The sequence below is a fragment of the Erinaceus europaeus genome, chromosome 9, assembly GCF_950295315.1.
Source record: "Erinaceus europaeus chromosome 9, mEriEur2.1, whole genome shotgun sequence".
In the NCBI taxonomy this organism is placed as follows: domain Eukaryota; kingdom Metazoa; phylum Chordata; class Mammalia; order Eulipotyphla; family Erinaceidae; genus Erinaceus; species Erinaceus europaeus.
Window position 1 is genome coordinate 40,806,268 of NC_080170.1, and position 14,708 is coordinate 40,820,975.

Consider the following 14,708-nt stretch of genomic DNA (forward strand, 5'->3'; position numbering starts at 1 on the left):
TTTTTTGTTGTCACTAAGCTCAACATTTCTCTGTTGTTTGACACATGCTGCCATGAAGTTCACAAGGGAGGGTTTGGGGACAGGAGAAAAACCAAGGTCTTCTGCCATCTTGCTGTTGGTGGAGATGGTCTGAGTGGAAAGTATAGAAAAAGAGAAGAATTCAATGGAGTCCTTGAGTCTGCATTCCTCATTTTAATATGAGCTGGTACTCAGGCATGGTTTAAGGCTAAGAGGTGGTGGAGGAGGTGAAGGTGGGGTGAATAGATGATACAAAGGATGTAAAACTTTGGGTGAGGGGGTGGGTAGTGGTACACCTGCTTGGGCGCACATGTTGCAATGTGAAAGGACCCAGGTTTGAGCCTCTGGTCCCCACCTGTAAGGGGAAAGCTTTGCGACTAGTGAAGCAGTGTTGCAGGCGTCTGTCTCTCTCCCTTCTCTATCACCCCCTTCCGTCTCTGTTTCTGGCTGCCTCTATCCAATAAACAAATAAACATTAAAAAAATAAAATAAAAGGAAAAAAATGAATGGGAGTATCCACTGGAGGTGGGCCCAGGAGAACCAAACCAAGGTTCTTGAGTAGCCGTCCAAAAAGAATGTTGTTTCACTTCCCAAAGTCTTTGTGGGAGTAGTGAGACCTGGAGTTCCTCACATGCCCATAAGTGCTTATTCCAATCAGGTTCTCAGCCAACCAACCATACAGCAAAGTTTGTGCTAGGGTGCCTTTTCTGGACGCCAGGACCACAGGAGCTCACACAGATACCTACTTGGCCTGTGATCTCACCCCATCTAAATCCTTGGAGCCTGGTCATCACACACAGACATATGTGACCAACTGTTGATTTGGAGGAGGGGAGTGTGGGTTGGGCAATATCCTGAGGATGACAAAGGGGAAAGGTGAGAGCAGAGGGAAGAAGTCATGGGCAAGGTAAGCAGAGCTAAGTACTGACCCAGGGAAACAGGACACAGTGAGTGATAAATGCTCAGCTTGGTTCCAAATTTCTCAAGATTGGTGGGGATGCTGTGACTGGTATAACTTCTGAGATCACCGCTGTTCAGGTGCCAAATATCAGATTTATAACTCAAGCAATTTCAGCTGAGGAAGCCTCAAACACATGTGGAGCAAGAGTGACACCCTGTGGGTAGAGAGAGGAATTTCAGCTACTAAGGCCCATTGAGGATCCATCTCTCGGTAAAAAAGTTAAGAAGCTACTTTTCTTGTTCAACACCCCAGTCTCATCATCTCACAAAGGAATGGGAGGTTTCCTCAGAGCTACTTCTCCCTCAAAGCTGCTTCTCCACCATAAGCCAAGAGCAGGCAAAGTGAGCATGCAGATGTGGCTTCTCAGTCCCCTCCACTCACAGCAGTCTGCACATGTTTCTTTTTCTCTATCAACAGTGCAGCGATAGCTTTGCAGATGAGGAAAGAAACTAGTACTACCACTCTCTTGGGTCAGATTTCGTGTAGGAAGAAACAATATAGAATGGGAAGGAGAAAGGGGCAAACTAAAATCCAAACTTGCTTGCCAGGGATAGTGAAGGTGGTCTGATTCATGGGGTCAAGAAAGAAGAGTTTTCCACTGTCCAATCCCCTGGCCTTTCTATTCCTAACCATCAGAAAACAAAAGCCTTGAGGCTGTTCCTTGTCTGGGTTCCCATTTTGTCCTTGCCCCTCCCTTAGAGAGAATACACATCCCCCCCTCCATGGTGATAGGCTTCACTATGGAAAGGATAGTGGAACAGTTTAGATTCTCCATTAAAATGAAAATTTACAAGGCAGAGAGTAGATGGCATAATGGTTATGTAAATAGACTTTCATGCCTGAGGCTCCAAAGTCCCAGGTTCAAGCCATTGCACCAGCATAAGCCAGAGCTAAACAGTGCTCTGAGAAAATAATAATAATAAAGTATACCACTGTTCGCTTAGAGAATCCTGGCCTGATTGGGGGTGGGGGAGGTTGAGTCAGTTTGGGTACTGTATGGCAGAAAGACTGCACCCCATACCCCCAAGAATAAGGAGCTTGTGGCATGGGCCACATGTGTCCGTGCTGCTGTGGAACTATGAGAGCATTTCTCATCTCTATTGAATTGAAAAAGAGTTTATTCTCTGTTGGCAACCTTGGAAATGTATCGCAGTCTAGGGTGAAGCCTCAGTGAAGACTGCTGGGCTTTAGTCTGCTCTGGCCAGAAGGTAGATTGTTTCACTTGCTGTCTCAGGGCTTAGTGTGCAGAGCAACCTGGGTCACAGTTAAAGGGCTAAGATGCCATGATCACAGACTCCCAGTGGGTATCAACCCTCACTTCACTATACATTTTTCTGCATTCTATTCTGACACACCATGATGACACAGAGACCTTCTCTTTCAAATCACTGTTTCTTGGTGCCCAGAACCAACTCTGGGAACTGACAGAGGGATAAGAGAACAGTGGGCGCCCGACAGCTCACAGCTCACAGCTCTTCTCTCTTCTCTCTCCTCTCCTCCCCTTCCCAGCAAGGCTTTACACCCTATGAGGTCATTCTTGGTTATGCCAGCCTGCACCCCAAGGGGAAGGCTTCTCCACTTGAAACACAACACAGTGAAAGGCGTTGATCTACTGTATTGTAACGTAAAAGAGCTACCAGCTACCACCAGTTATTTTGTAAGATTTTAAGATGTCAATTAAAAAGAAAAAAAAAAAGAAGAAGAAGAAGCCAGCATACAAAATGTGAAGTGTCTTGAGTGTTGTATTCCTTGTTGAAATTACTCCATCACTTCCAAAATCATTGTCTCTCTGCTTGTGCCAGTAACAGCTGAAGGACTGCTCTTTTCCGCCACTCAAGAGCCATATAGTAAATGAAGGGCATGTTTAAGGGAGATAGACTCAAAAGCTCCTGGGAAGGGATGGTATAAACAGATTGTTTGGTAGTCATTTAAGGTTAGGAATCAAGTGGAATCCACAGGTAGTAGGCATCTGAAGGCTGGCCGGTAAAGGGGATTATGAACTTAAGGGCAAAATTGGGAAAGAATCCTGCTGCCTTTCAGCCACAAGTACCAGATGCTACTATGATTCTATCCTAACTTTTCTGGGAATAAACCCTTACCAATAAGCCCCAGAACCTCATCTCTCCAGAGCCATATCCCACTAGGGCAGGATAGAAACAGGCTGGAGGTAAGGATCAACCTGTCAACACCCATGTCCAGCAGAGAAGCAATTACAGAAGCCAGAACTCCTACCTTCCCCAACCCAAAAGGAATTTTGGTCCGTACTCCCAGAGGGGTAAATGATAGGGGAAGTAAATCAGAGATTTTTACCCCCATTCCACCAGTACCCAAAGAGTTGGAATCTTGTTTTTAAAGCATCAATGAAAGGGAAGTGAATCTGGAAAATAACAGAGGAGGCCAGGTACAGTTTTGCTTATCTGAGAGAAGAGGAAAAGAGGAAACACACTTGGAATTAGTAGTAGGTGTCGAGGTGAACTAGAAAGGAAATGAAGGCAGGACTGGAAAAATGGGGGTGGGGGATAAATAGATATAGAGATAGTTCTAAAATTAGCCCATATCAGTGGGAGAGCTGATCGTGGGAGAGCTACTACAGTTTCCAGTGGAGGGGATGGGACACAGAATTCTGGTGGGTGGTGGGAACTATATGAAATTATACCCCTATTATCTTACAATTTTATAAATCAATACAAAATCTCTAATAAAATTTTTTTAAAAATTAGGCAGATGGAAAGAGTGCAGGCAAAGTGGAAAATGGGATGGCAGTGTGGGCATTGGGAAAGGCTGGTCATTATGGACATCAGAGAGGCCTCCAGTTTATTAGCTGGAAGCCAGAAGACAGCCAACATGCACTGTGTATCTGGAAAGTGGTCCTGGATCCTCACAGTAGAGCTGAGGCTCTATTCTTCACTTCAATTCCACAGAGTAGACTGAGGTTCAATCCCAGTCCTGTGAGATGCCATAACATGAGAAGGAAAAGAAACACGGTGGTTAAAGGCTGGGGAGAGGGAAAGGTGGAGAATCACACCTGAGAGTGTGTGCCTCTCCATTGAGTCCACTCACCCACAAAGGTCATCATCACCTGAGGCTGGGGAGGTAACTTAGTGGTAGAGCACAAGACTTGTAAGCACAGGCTCACAAATTTGATCCCAGGCATCTGTGCCAGAGTGGTGATCACAACTCACAGCAAATACCTGGTTTCTTCCTTGGAAGGGGTAGGGGCAAGCTTTGGAGGAAGAAACCTATTTGCTTTTAGAATAAAATCCATTTGGGGCTGGAGAATTTGTGGGAGATTTCATGTACAGTGATGTTTGGTGTGAGGGAGAGCATCTTTAGCCAGGGTATCTGGCCGGGCACAGTCCTGCTGTGCCCTGAGAGCTGGCTGTGATTCCCACTTACCTGGGAAAGAATTGTGGTCTCCAGAGTCGGAAATGTGAGATTAGAACTGGAGAGACAGGTTTGTGACTAGAAGGAAATAATTAAAAAAGAGCAGTTCCTAACATTTTCCTTTCTTTTTTTTTAAAATATATTGATTGATTGATTGATTGATTGATTGATTGATTGATTGATTAGAAACAGACATTGAGAGGGATGGGGAGCTAAAGAGGAAAAGAGACAGAGAGACACCTGCAGCCCTGCTTCATCACTTATAAAGCTTTCCCCCTGTGGCTTTAACCTGGGTCCTTGTGCACTGTAATGTGTGTGCTTACCTAGGTACGTTCCCACCTGGCCTCATATTTTCCTTTCTTGAAAGACTGGTTTTATGAGAGAGAGCAAGACCAGAAGACTATCTCACTTCTGGACTATGCAGTGGCTGGAGTCAAACTCGGGCCTTCGTATATGCAAGTCTTTTATGCTCTGACTCTCTCTCTCCCTCTCTCTCTCTCTCTCTCTCTCTCTCTCTCTCTCTCCCTCTCCCTCTCTCCCCATAGCCCTCTGACATTTTTCTGTGGTTTACAAGCTGCTGATGTAGACTCAACAGCTGACCACAGTGCAGACAGAGCTCCTGGCTTTGTTTCAGTTTAACAAATAGCGGTTTATTACAACTTGGGTTTATTCAGGTATATAAAGACAGTGGTAGCAAAATAAGCAAAGAAGAAAAGGACCGGCGAGCCATGTAGCATGGGCCACAGTCCTTAAGCACAATTTACTAGCATTCAACTTTAACATGTGCAAGTCCCAGGGGAAAATTGCATCGTTGGGACAACCAAGTAAAGGGGAATCATAAAAAGAGAACAACTTCCACCAGACACTCATTTAAGTAAACTCCCAATACCCACAAACCCATGTGAGTTTGCATACATCTGTCATATGCTCTTGCCATCAGGTTGACATCAATATTGTACTAATTATGTTCATGTCCCATAATTCCTTTTGCTCACATGTTCCCAAAAGTTCCCCACTTCTAATATATAAATGAACAAAGACGCTCAGAGCCCTTTGAGTATTAGAGAATAACCAAATATTCTGTGTTGGTGGGGTTTACTCTACAAATCCTGACCTTGCCTCCAAGAGTATAGACACAATATGCGGGTATCAGATAAAGTTTTTCTATTAGCCTGGAGACATGTTGGTCTTTTATCTATGTCTAACCCAGATATGGACAAATACCCCTGGAATCTTGGAACAGAAACCAGCAGAAATGGCCCCCAATTCAGCTGCTCCCTAGGTTTTGATCATGGAATATCCAGCGTATTGAAGTACTGCATTCAAGGTTTTATCGGTGAGGAATTTGCAGAGGAAAGGTGTTAAATGCTTTGGCATGGGTCCAAATAAGACCTGTGAATGACAAAACTAAAATAAAATTAAAAAAATACCCTCAACCATAAGTTAGTAATCTTATTGGTTTCCATCACAAAGTGTCTAGAGAAATCAAGGAAAACATTTAAAAGAAATCATTTAGAGTTAAGTTCAGATAACACATTCTTTCCTTTGATCATCCCATGAAATGGTTTCACTAAATTTAATGATAATAGTCCACCTCCCTGAGAAAACAAAAGAATCTCTGTGAGGGAAAGTGATGTTCAGTAGCTGTGTGATTAGAAAAATAGCAGTACAAAAAATTAAGTATATAAAGCTCTCTGTACTCTCCTGATTTGTTTAAGAAGTTTCTGTTTTGAGTGCATTACATAATTCCACAATTACTTGTCCAGTGATGTTGTAAGGTATGCCAGTTACATTCTTAGTATTCTACTAAGAGTAGAAATGAGCCATAGTCTAGAAACAGACACAGGGCTGTTGTCAGTATTAATTTTATGATGAATGTCTTTAGTGGCAAAAGCAGAGAGAAAGTGTTTATGAACATGGGTGGCCTTCTCTGTGTGACAAGTGGTATGTATAGAGTCTGAAAAAGTATACACAAATACAAAAAAAAATTACCAAACTGAGAAATACATGTAACATCTACATGCCACAATTCATTGCTAGAAAGTCCTCTGAAATAAAACCCATAGAGGGGGAGGACTCATGATTGATAGATTAATAGTCTAAGTATGAAAGAATAATGGTTCCTGTCTGTATTAGAGAAATAATAAATTATTTAACTAAGACTTACCACCTTGGTGAACAGAAGAATGGGAACAGGTGACCAAATTCAAAGTGAAAAAAGTACTTCCAAATGCCCCATCACCCCTAGATCTTTATGAATAGGGAATAAGGATAAACTGTCATTCAGGTGCCTTGGGGTCACTAAGGGCAGGTTGGGAGATAGAAAGCCAAGTTACCTATTCCCAAAAATAACATGCTTTCTCCACTGTGAGAGCTAGCCCACTCTGCCCAAAGTGAAGCCAGGCCCAGCTGAAAGAAGAGAGTGAAGTGTCTTTTCACTTTGTCTGGGTTTTGAGATGTTCCTTGGGCCCCTGTGTTGTTCTTGGTGGCAGATAGAAGAGAAACAGGAGCAAAGCCTCCAAATCACTTTTTCCAGGCCTTGTCCCCATGCCAGTCCCTCAGCAGGTGTCTGCACAGTCCAACTAACCAGCTGATCCAAGGCAGCTGGGCAGGTTGTTTCTTCCCAAGAGTTTCCCCCAGGAGAAAAACTGTGGAGGTCTGCTTCCATTGATGGACACACTCAAGGGACATGATGGCCACTGATCTTCCATTCAAGCCCATGATGAGGTGGGCAGGGTGGGGGTGGGGAGAGGACCAATGGGAAGCTTGGACACTTGCTTAACTTCAAGCCATCTCTGTTGGGATATTGTACAGATGTGGCTGAGTTAAGCAGGACCCACAAACCACCATATTTCCATGCCAGTATTGTTAGTTACATATAAATATTCTGCCTTGTTTTAAAAATGACCCCTCCACCACCACACTACCCCCTCAGGGTATTTCCCATTCCTGCCAGCTAAAACCATAGCAACCATTGCTATGGAAGCTTTCTACCTTCCCAGAGTGCCTTGTTTTCTCCACCCCCTTTCCTAGCCAATTCCATCCCAACTTGCCACTTCTGGAATTCTCCTATAAAAGTCACTCCTGTTTCTGTTCTCTCTCTCTCTTTCTCTTCCGAGTCCTGACCTGGAGAAGGGCTGGCATGCATAGTGAGAGGCGGCCATTTTGCTAGCTCCACGTGGCTTAAACCCGCTGTGCTCACACCCAAATCTGTGGTGTCCGCATCAATAAAGAATTGTATTACCACAGCGCCATGAGTTTCTTGTCTCTCTCTCCAGCAAAGCTAGCCCGGCATCTTGGCACACCAATGTGACACCTGACCCAATTCTTCCTTCTATGGGAAGACGTTTTGGGGAATGGGTGCCTGCAGCAATCCCTCAGAAACACTCAGAACCAGCCTAACTGGGATTTTGAGACCATTTTTGAATTAGGATGTCCCCCAGGACCCATAATACTACATCAGCTTCGTTTTTATTTTCCCTTTTCTGTTCTTCTTTCTCAGCTTCTGTTGATGAGTGGGATCATCCCATACTCATCTTAATCTTTCTGACTTAGCTCACTTAACATAATTCCTTCTAGCTCCATCCAAGATGAGTCAGATAAGGTGGGTTCATTGTAATTAATAGCTATGTAGTATTCCATTGTGTATATATACCACAACTTTCTCAGCCACTCATATGTTGTTAGCACCTGAGTTGCTTCCAGGTTTTAGCTATTATGAATTGTGCTGCTATGAACATAGTTGTACAAATAACTTTTTGATTGGGCATTATGGAATTTTTGGGGTATATCCCCAGGAGAGGAATTCCTGGGTCATATGGAAGGTCTATGTTTAGCCTTGTGAGAGTTCTCCAGACTGTTCTCCAGAGAGGCTGGACCAATTTACATTCCCACCAGCAGTGCAAAAGGGTTCCTCTGTCCCCACAGCCTCTCCAACATTTGTTGCTGCTGTCCTTTTTGATGTATGCCATTCTCACAGGACTGAGGTGGTATCTCAGTGTTGTCTTTATTTGCATTTCTCTGACAATCAGTGACCTGGAGCAGTTTTTCATATGTTTGTTAGCCTTTTGTAGCTCCTCTGAAGTGAATGTCTCTTCTGGCTTTTAGAGTTTGAGTGGAGAAGTCTGCTGATAGTCTTATGGGTTTTCCCCTGTATGTGACTTTTTGTTTTTCTCTTGTAGCCTTTAGGATCCTTTCTTTATCCTTACTTCTTTTCATTGTAACTATGATGTGTCTTGGTGTCTTCGGGTCTGGATTGATTCTGTTTGGGACTCTCTGGGCCTCTTGAATCTTAATGACCTTTCTGTTGTTCAGGTCTGGGAAGTTTTCTTCTGTAATTTCCTCTAGAATATTTACTTCCCCTTCCTCTCTTTCTTCCTCTGGCAGGCCAATTATATGAATGTTACTCCTTTTGAGATCATCCCATATATCTCTGTTGTTGTTTTCAGTGTCTCTCAATCTATTTTTGAGCTCTTTTACCTCTTTTTTAGTTTCCTCTAGCTCATCCTCTGTCTGGTTAATTCTGTTTTCTGCTTCTGTTAGTCTGCTTTCCCTTCCCTCAGCTTCTTTCTTTAGTTCAGCTATTTCAGCTTTCAGTTCTCTAATTACCTCAAGGTAGGTAGTATTTTCCTCTAGGAAAATACTACCAGCAGCTGATTTCAAGTCACCATCTTGGCTCCATCCTGGACTGACACTTCTATCAGACTTGCTGGTACACCCTTGGACACTCACTTTACACTGCTGGACTTCTCGAGGACTGACTGTAGCAGTCCATGGACTTTGCAGCTAGCTGTCTTGGGACTCTGCAACACCAGATCACCCTTTTCACCCCTCTGCCCATCAGGCAGCCCCTCTCTGCCTCCCAGGCCTCTCTTCAGTCTCACGCTGTCTCTTGCTAATCTTACTTATCACTCCGTCTTATTCCAGTCCTTTTTAAAAACGCCTGCACGATATCATTCTGGTTTCTGCCCAAAAGGTTTCTGTTCACCCCTACACTGCTATTCCCCTGATATAAATGGAGTTTTTTTACAGACACTGACCTATTTAAATGTGATAATTAGATAAGAAGATAAGGGAAAGATGCAGGAATATTTTGAGGAGATGGTGGAGTCTGGCAGAGCTCAACCTATGAGATGAGTCCCTCCAGGTAAGTCTCTCTCTCTACAGGTGGGTTGAGCAAAAGGGAGGACACATAAATCTCACAAGGTTGGCAGCTATGTAAGTCTTCCCTCCCCCACAAAAACATCCTGCATCTTCCCACTGGAGTCAAGCATTCCTTAAAAAACATTTAAGGCTGCTCCACTCTAAATTTCCTGATGCTATGGCCACTACATAAAAAGAAAGGGGGAGGTGTTGGGATATTGTACAAATGTGGTTGAGTTAGGCAGGACCCACAAACCACCATATTTCCATGTGAGTACTATTATTTACATATCAATCTCCTGCTTTGTTTTAAAAATTACTCCTCCGCCACCACACTACCCCCTCAGGGTGTCGCCCATTCCTGCTAGCTAAAACCCTAGCAACCATTGCTATGGAAGCTTTCTACCTTCCCAGAGTGCCTTGTTTTCTCCATCCCCTTTCCTAGCTAATTCCATCCTGACTTGCCACATCCACAATTTTCCTATAAAAGTCACTTCCATTTCCATTCTCTCTCTCTCTTTCTCTTCCATGTTCCGACCTGGAGAAAGGCTGGTGTGCATAACAGGAGGCAGCCATTTTGCTAGTTCCACGTGGTCTAAACCTGCTGTGCTCACACCCAACTCTGGGGCATCTGCATCAATAAAGAATTGTATTACCATGCTGCCACGAGTTCCTCATCTCGCTCTCGAGCAAAGCTAGCCTGGCACATCTTGTTACAAGTCCTTCCAGGAAGGTCACCAATTCTGGACCCTGACACTACAGTGTGTCCATCATAAAAGGAGTGCTCATAATAAAAGGAGTGGGGGAGATGCTGATAATTTAATATTTTAGAACAGTATGTCCCCACCAAATCTTCCATACTTTTGTACACTTGCCTTTGGCATGTGGGTCAAGAATAAGGTTACTTCCCAGTTCATTCTTCCCATGAATATTCCATCCAGAAAGGTCTGTATAACCTCTATTGAACTACTTGCTAGCGATCTTTTGTTTTTAATTTATTTTCTTTTTTAAATTTTTAATATTTAATTTATTTTTCCTTTTGTTGCCCTTGTTTCTTTATTGTTGTAGTTGTTGTCCTTAATGTCATTATTTTTGGATAGCACAGAAATAAATGGAGAAGTGAGGGGAAGACAGAGAGGGCAAGAGAAAGAGAGACATCTGCAGACCTGCTTCACCACTTGTGAAGCTACTCCCCTGAAGGTGGGGAGGCAGGGGCTTGAACCAGGATCCTTACATCAGTCCTTGTGCTTTGTGCCATGTGTGCTTAACTGCTGTGCTACCGTCCAACTCCCTTAGTTTATTTTCTTATCTTGATTTTGAGACAGTATCTTCAAGTTCTCTTGCCAAGTATCAGTGAGGACTGTTGAGAAAAATGCCAAGCACACTGAGCCTACAATGCTTGTTGGCATATTGTGCAGATGTGGTAGAACATTATATTTCCATGCAAGTTTTATTTACAGATATCCACCACATTATCCCCTCAGGGTATTTCTAGCTTAGTTAAAACCATTGCAAAAGTTACTAGGATGCTTTTACCTTCTCAGCATGCCTTTTGCCTCTCTCCACCCCCTTTTTCTAGCCAATCCCATCCCAACTTGCCACTTCCAGAATTTCTCCCATAAAAGCCCTCCTGCTTCTGCTTTCTCCCTCTTGCATTTTTCCTCTCTTCAGCAACCCAGAGAAGGGCTGCTAGGCATAGTGGGAGACAGCCATTTTTCTAGATCCACATGGCCTAAACCACCCTGTTCTTGCCCATTTCTGGGGTGTCGTGAATAAAGATTTGTGTTCCTGCTCTGCTCCGGTCTCTTCTCTCTCTCCCGAAGCAACCAGACAGTGCTGACCACTGTGAAACCTCCTGAACAACTTTTCTATTCAAAGGATTGAGTCACATCTGTTAACACTCCAAATTAACATAACAGAAAAATCTCCTGGCATTGAAAGTTAGTTCAGAACAACAGCAATTTGCTAATGTTCTTCACATCAAATTTTCTCCTGAGGGGAATCTAATAGAAACACACTCCCTGTTCTCATCTTTGTTTACAGAAAAGTCACTTACTCGGATGCAAACAAGCTATAAGAGGGTGTTGGCTTTGTCAGAACCACTAATCCTGCTGGATCACTTGGCTTTCTCTCTCCATTATAGGACTGATATCTGAAGACAATTGCTTAAAGAAAAAGTTTGTATTGCATATAAGTACATACTTAAATGTCAGAAAAGTTAAGAGGATCTACACACTCTCCACATTCATCATATGTACAGCTCAAAGAGTATTCTGGTTCCAAGTTGCACTTTTCAAGAGCACAGAAGACTTCCCAGGAATGGCTAGGTTGGCAGGGAATTTTTAGAATGACCTCAAGGAACTCCCAGACCTTCTCCCAGTGTCCAAATAGTCACCCCCTACTTCCCACTCCCCAGAAAATGTGTCTATCAGCTCCACACAGTCCATGTCCTGCAACTTTGATTGGGTAGGGAGCTGGTATGTGACAATTTCCCTGCATGCCTCAGGGATCCTTCTCTCTCTCTCTCTCTCTCTCTCTCTCTCTTTCTCTCTCTCTCTCTCTCTCTTCCTCTCCCTCTCTCAGTGATTTAATGTTGATTAACAAAATTACATGATAGCAGGGGTACAACACCATGCCATTTCTAACACCAGATTTCTGGATCCCCAGTCCTTCCATTGTAAGATACAGCAGTTCTCCCAAGGCTGCAGATATGGGTTAACTATTATTTCTACAACTATCTGTCTATATTTGCCCCCCCCCTTTTGTAAGGTCCTGTCCTCTCTTCCTTTCCAAGACACAAATACACCTATTACTACATCCATATGTCCCTCCTTTTTTTTTTTTTTTTCCTCTTCTGTTCCTGATGGAGTTGGAGTTCTGAGCCCTCTGGTCACCTTCTCCTTATCATTTCTTCCACATTAGTAGTATGGATCAAACTTGTTTTTGGCCACAGAAGGTGGCAGTTCTGGCCTCTATAATTTCTTTTCTGATGGACATGGATGTTGACAGAGGTTGATCCATACCCCAAGCCTGTTTCTATTATGCCCTAGTTGGGTTAAGCTCTGGAGAGGTGAGATTCCAGGACATATCAGTGAGGTCATCTGGCCAGGAAAGTTAAGATGGAGATATGATAGCATCTGCAATTTGGTGACTGAAAGGTGACAGGACAGAAAAAGCAGGACAAAAATGATTAATGAACAGGAAAAAATATATAAGAGTATACTATATGAGAACAGGGATCTGAGTGAGAAGAAGCTTAAGGAGTCCATTTTATGGGAACTGGGTGGTGGCGCAGTGGGTTAAGCGCACATGGCACGAGGCACAAGGACCGGAGTAACGATCCCGGTTCGAGCCCCCGGCTCCCCACCTGCAGGGGAGTTGCTTCACAGGCGGTGAAGCAGGACTGCAAGTGTCTATCTTTCTCTCCCCTACTCTGTCTTCCCCTCCTCTCTCCATTTCTCTGTCCTATCCAACAACAACGCCAGCAGCAACAACAATAATAACTACAACAATAAAAAAACAAGGGCAACAAAAGGGAAAATAAATAAATAAATATTTTTTAAAAGAATTCAATTTTAGGCTTGTTTTTATGGGTGTACAACTATCGTAGTTTGTTGCTTGAGTTTTAGCTAACATGCAGACCTCTCTCCAGATAATCATTGAACTCGGGAGCTAATCTACTTCAGTAGCATACTTGTTAGGTCAGAGAATATAGACTGTTGCCTCAGGGCCTGGTTTGGATGTCCAACTCAGGGTAGATAATGGAGTTTTCTCATGTCTGTTTATAAAAGGGGGAGCATATTTGTAGGAATGAATGCATACAGTGGGGTGACATCTGTAAGCCCTCAAATCACTTGCCAGGTCAAGTGCTTCTGTTCATACTCCTCTACCATAGCATCATGGAAGCTCCATCAATACAAGCTACTTATACACACTTACTAGTGCATAGATTTCCTTTTAAAATCTTTATTAATTTATTTTAATGAGAGAGGGAAATCAGATCACTGCTCAGTTGTGGCTGATGGTAGTGCTAGGGATTGAATCTGGGGCCTTGGAGCCTCAGGCAAGAAAGTTTGATGCATTGCTCCTGGTGCTCTCTCTTCACCCTCCCCACCCTACCACTACCTCTCTTCTATTTCAGTGAAGTATCTGTTATCACACGTGAATATTTTAGATGTCCTTGGAAATATGCCACTTGCTCCCCATCCTGTGATGTCTTTGGCAAGCATCTCCTCAGAGTTGATGAACAGTAATATTCAGGGACAGATGACATAGTGCAGAAAAGAATCAGGTCTGAAGAGTGGGAAGATTTGAGGGGCAAGAGAGACTTTCATAAGGGAAGGTCAATCCCGAGCCTGACAATATCTGTGTTCCACCTCTAGGGGGAACCTCTGGGCCTCTATCCTCATGGGTAATTTGAATCTGCAGTTGATAGCATAATCTTAGCAGGGTTTCTAAGGGTCTCCTGGCTAGTGAGAGCCTCAAGCAAATACCAGGGCTCTTGGCGTCAAGTTAAAGTGCACTCCTTAAATTCAGCTCTTCCCACCCTCCTGAGATTCCCCTTCCTGCCTGTGGTCTAGTCTCTCCCTGTTCCAACATCTTTCCAGACCCCCAGACCCTCTCCACCCACTGCCGCCCACAGGCCATTTCTAACACACACCTCAAGTCTGTCCTCTGTTGGATGGAGCCTTGAGGGTTCCGGGGCTCCTGCCATCAAGAGGGAATGCTGCCTTGGAGAAATTCAGGGAAAGACATGCATGAACTCATGCAGGGATGACCTTTCACGGTGGCCACTGAGACCCTAAAGAACATCAACCTCTGAGTTTTGGGGGAGGAGAAAAAATAATTTGTGGGTGAGTCTCTTTTGGCTCTGGATAGAGCTTTCCAATTTTCTCCTGGGAGGTCCCTGTGCCATGGCTGTGAGTCAGGATGCCCAAGTCTGAGAAACCAGCCAGCCTTCCTGCCTTCTCCAAGCCCATGCCTGTCCTGAGTGTTCTGGAGCAGCACGGCCAGTCTGTGCTGGTGACCATGCACCAGGCCCCATGGGGAGGAATACAGACACAGTCAAACATGCTAGCTGTCACTCAAACAAGGTGTCACTTCCTTAAGTCTTGGGCTACACTGTCCTTTGAGTGTTTGCTGGTGTTGTTGAGATAACTATCCTCTATCTGTGGCCCCTGCGCCTCAACCCATCCGGTCAGCT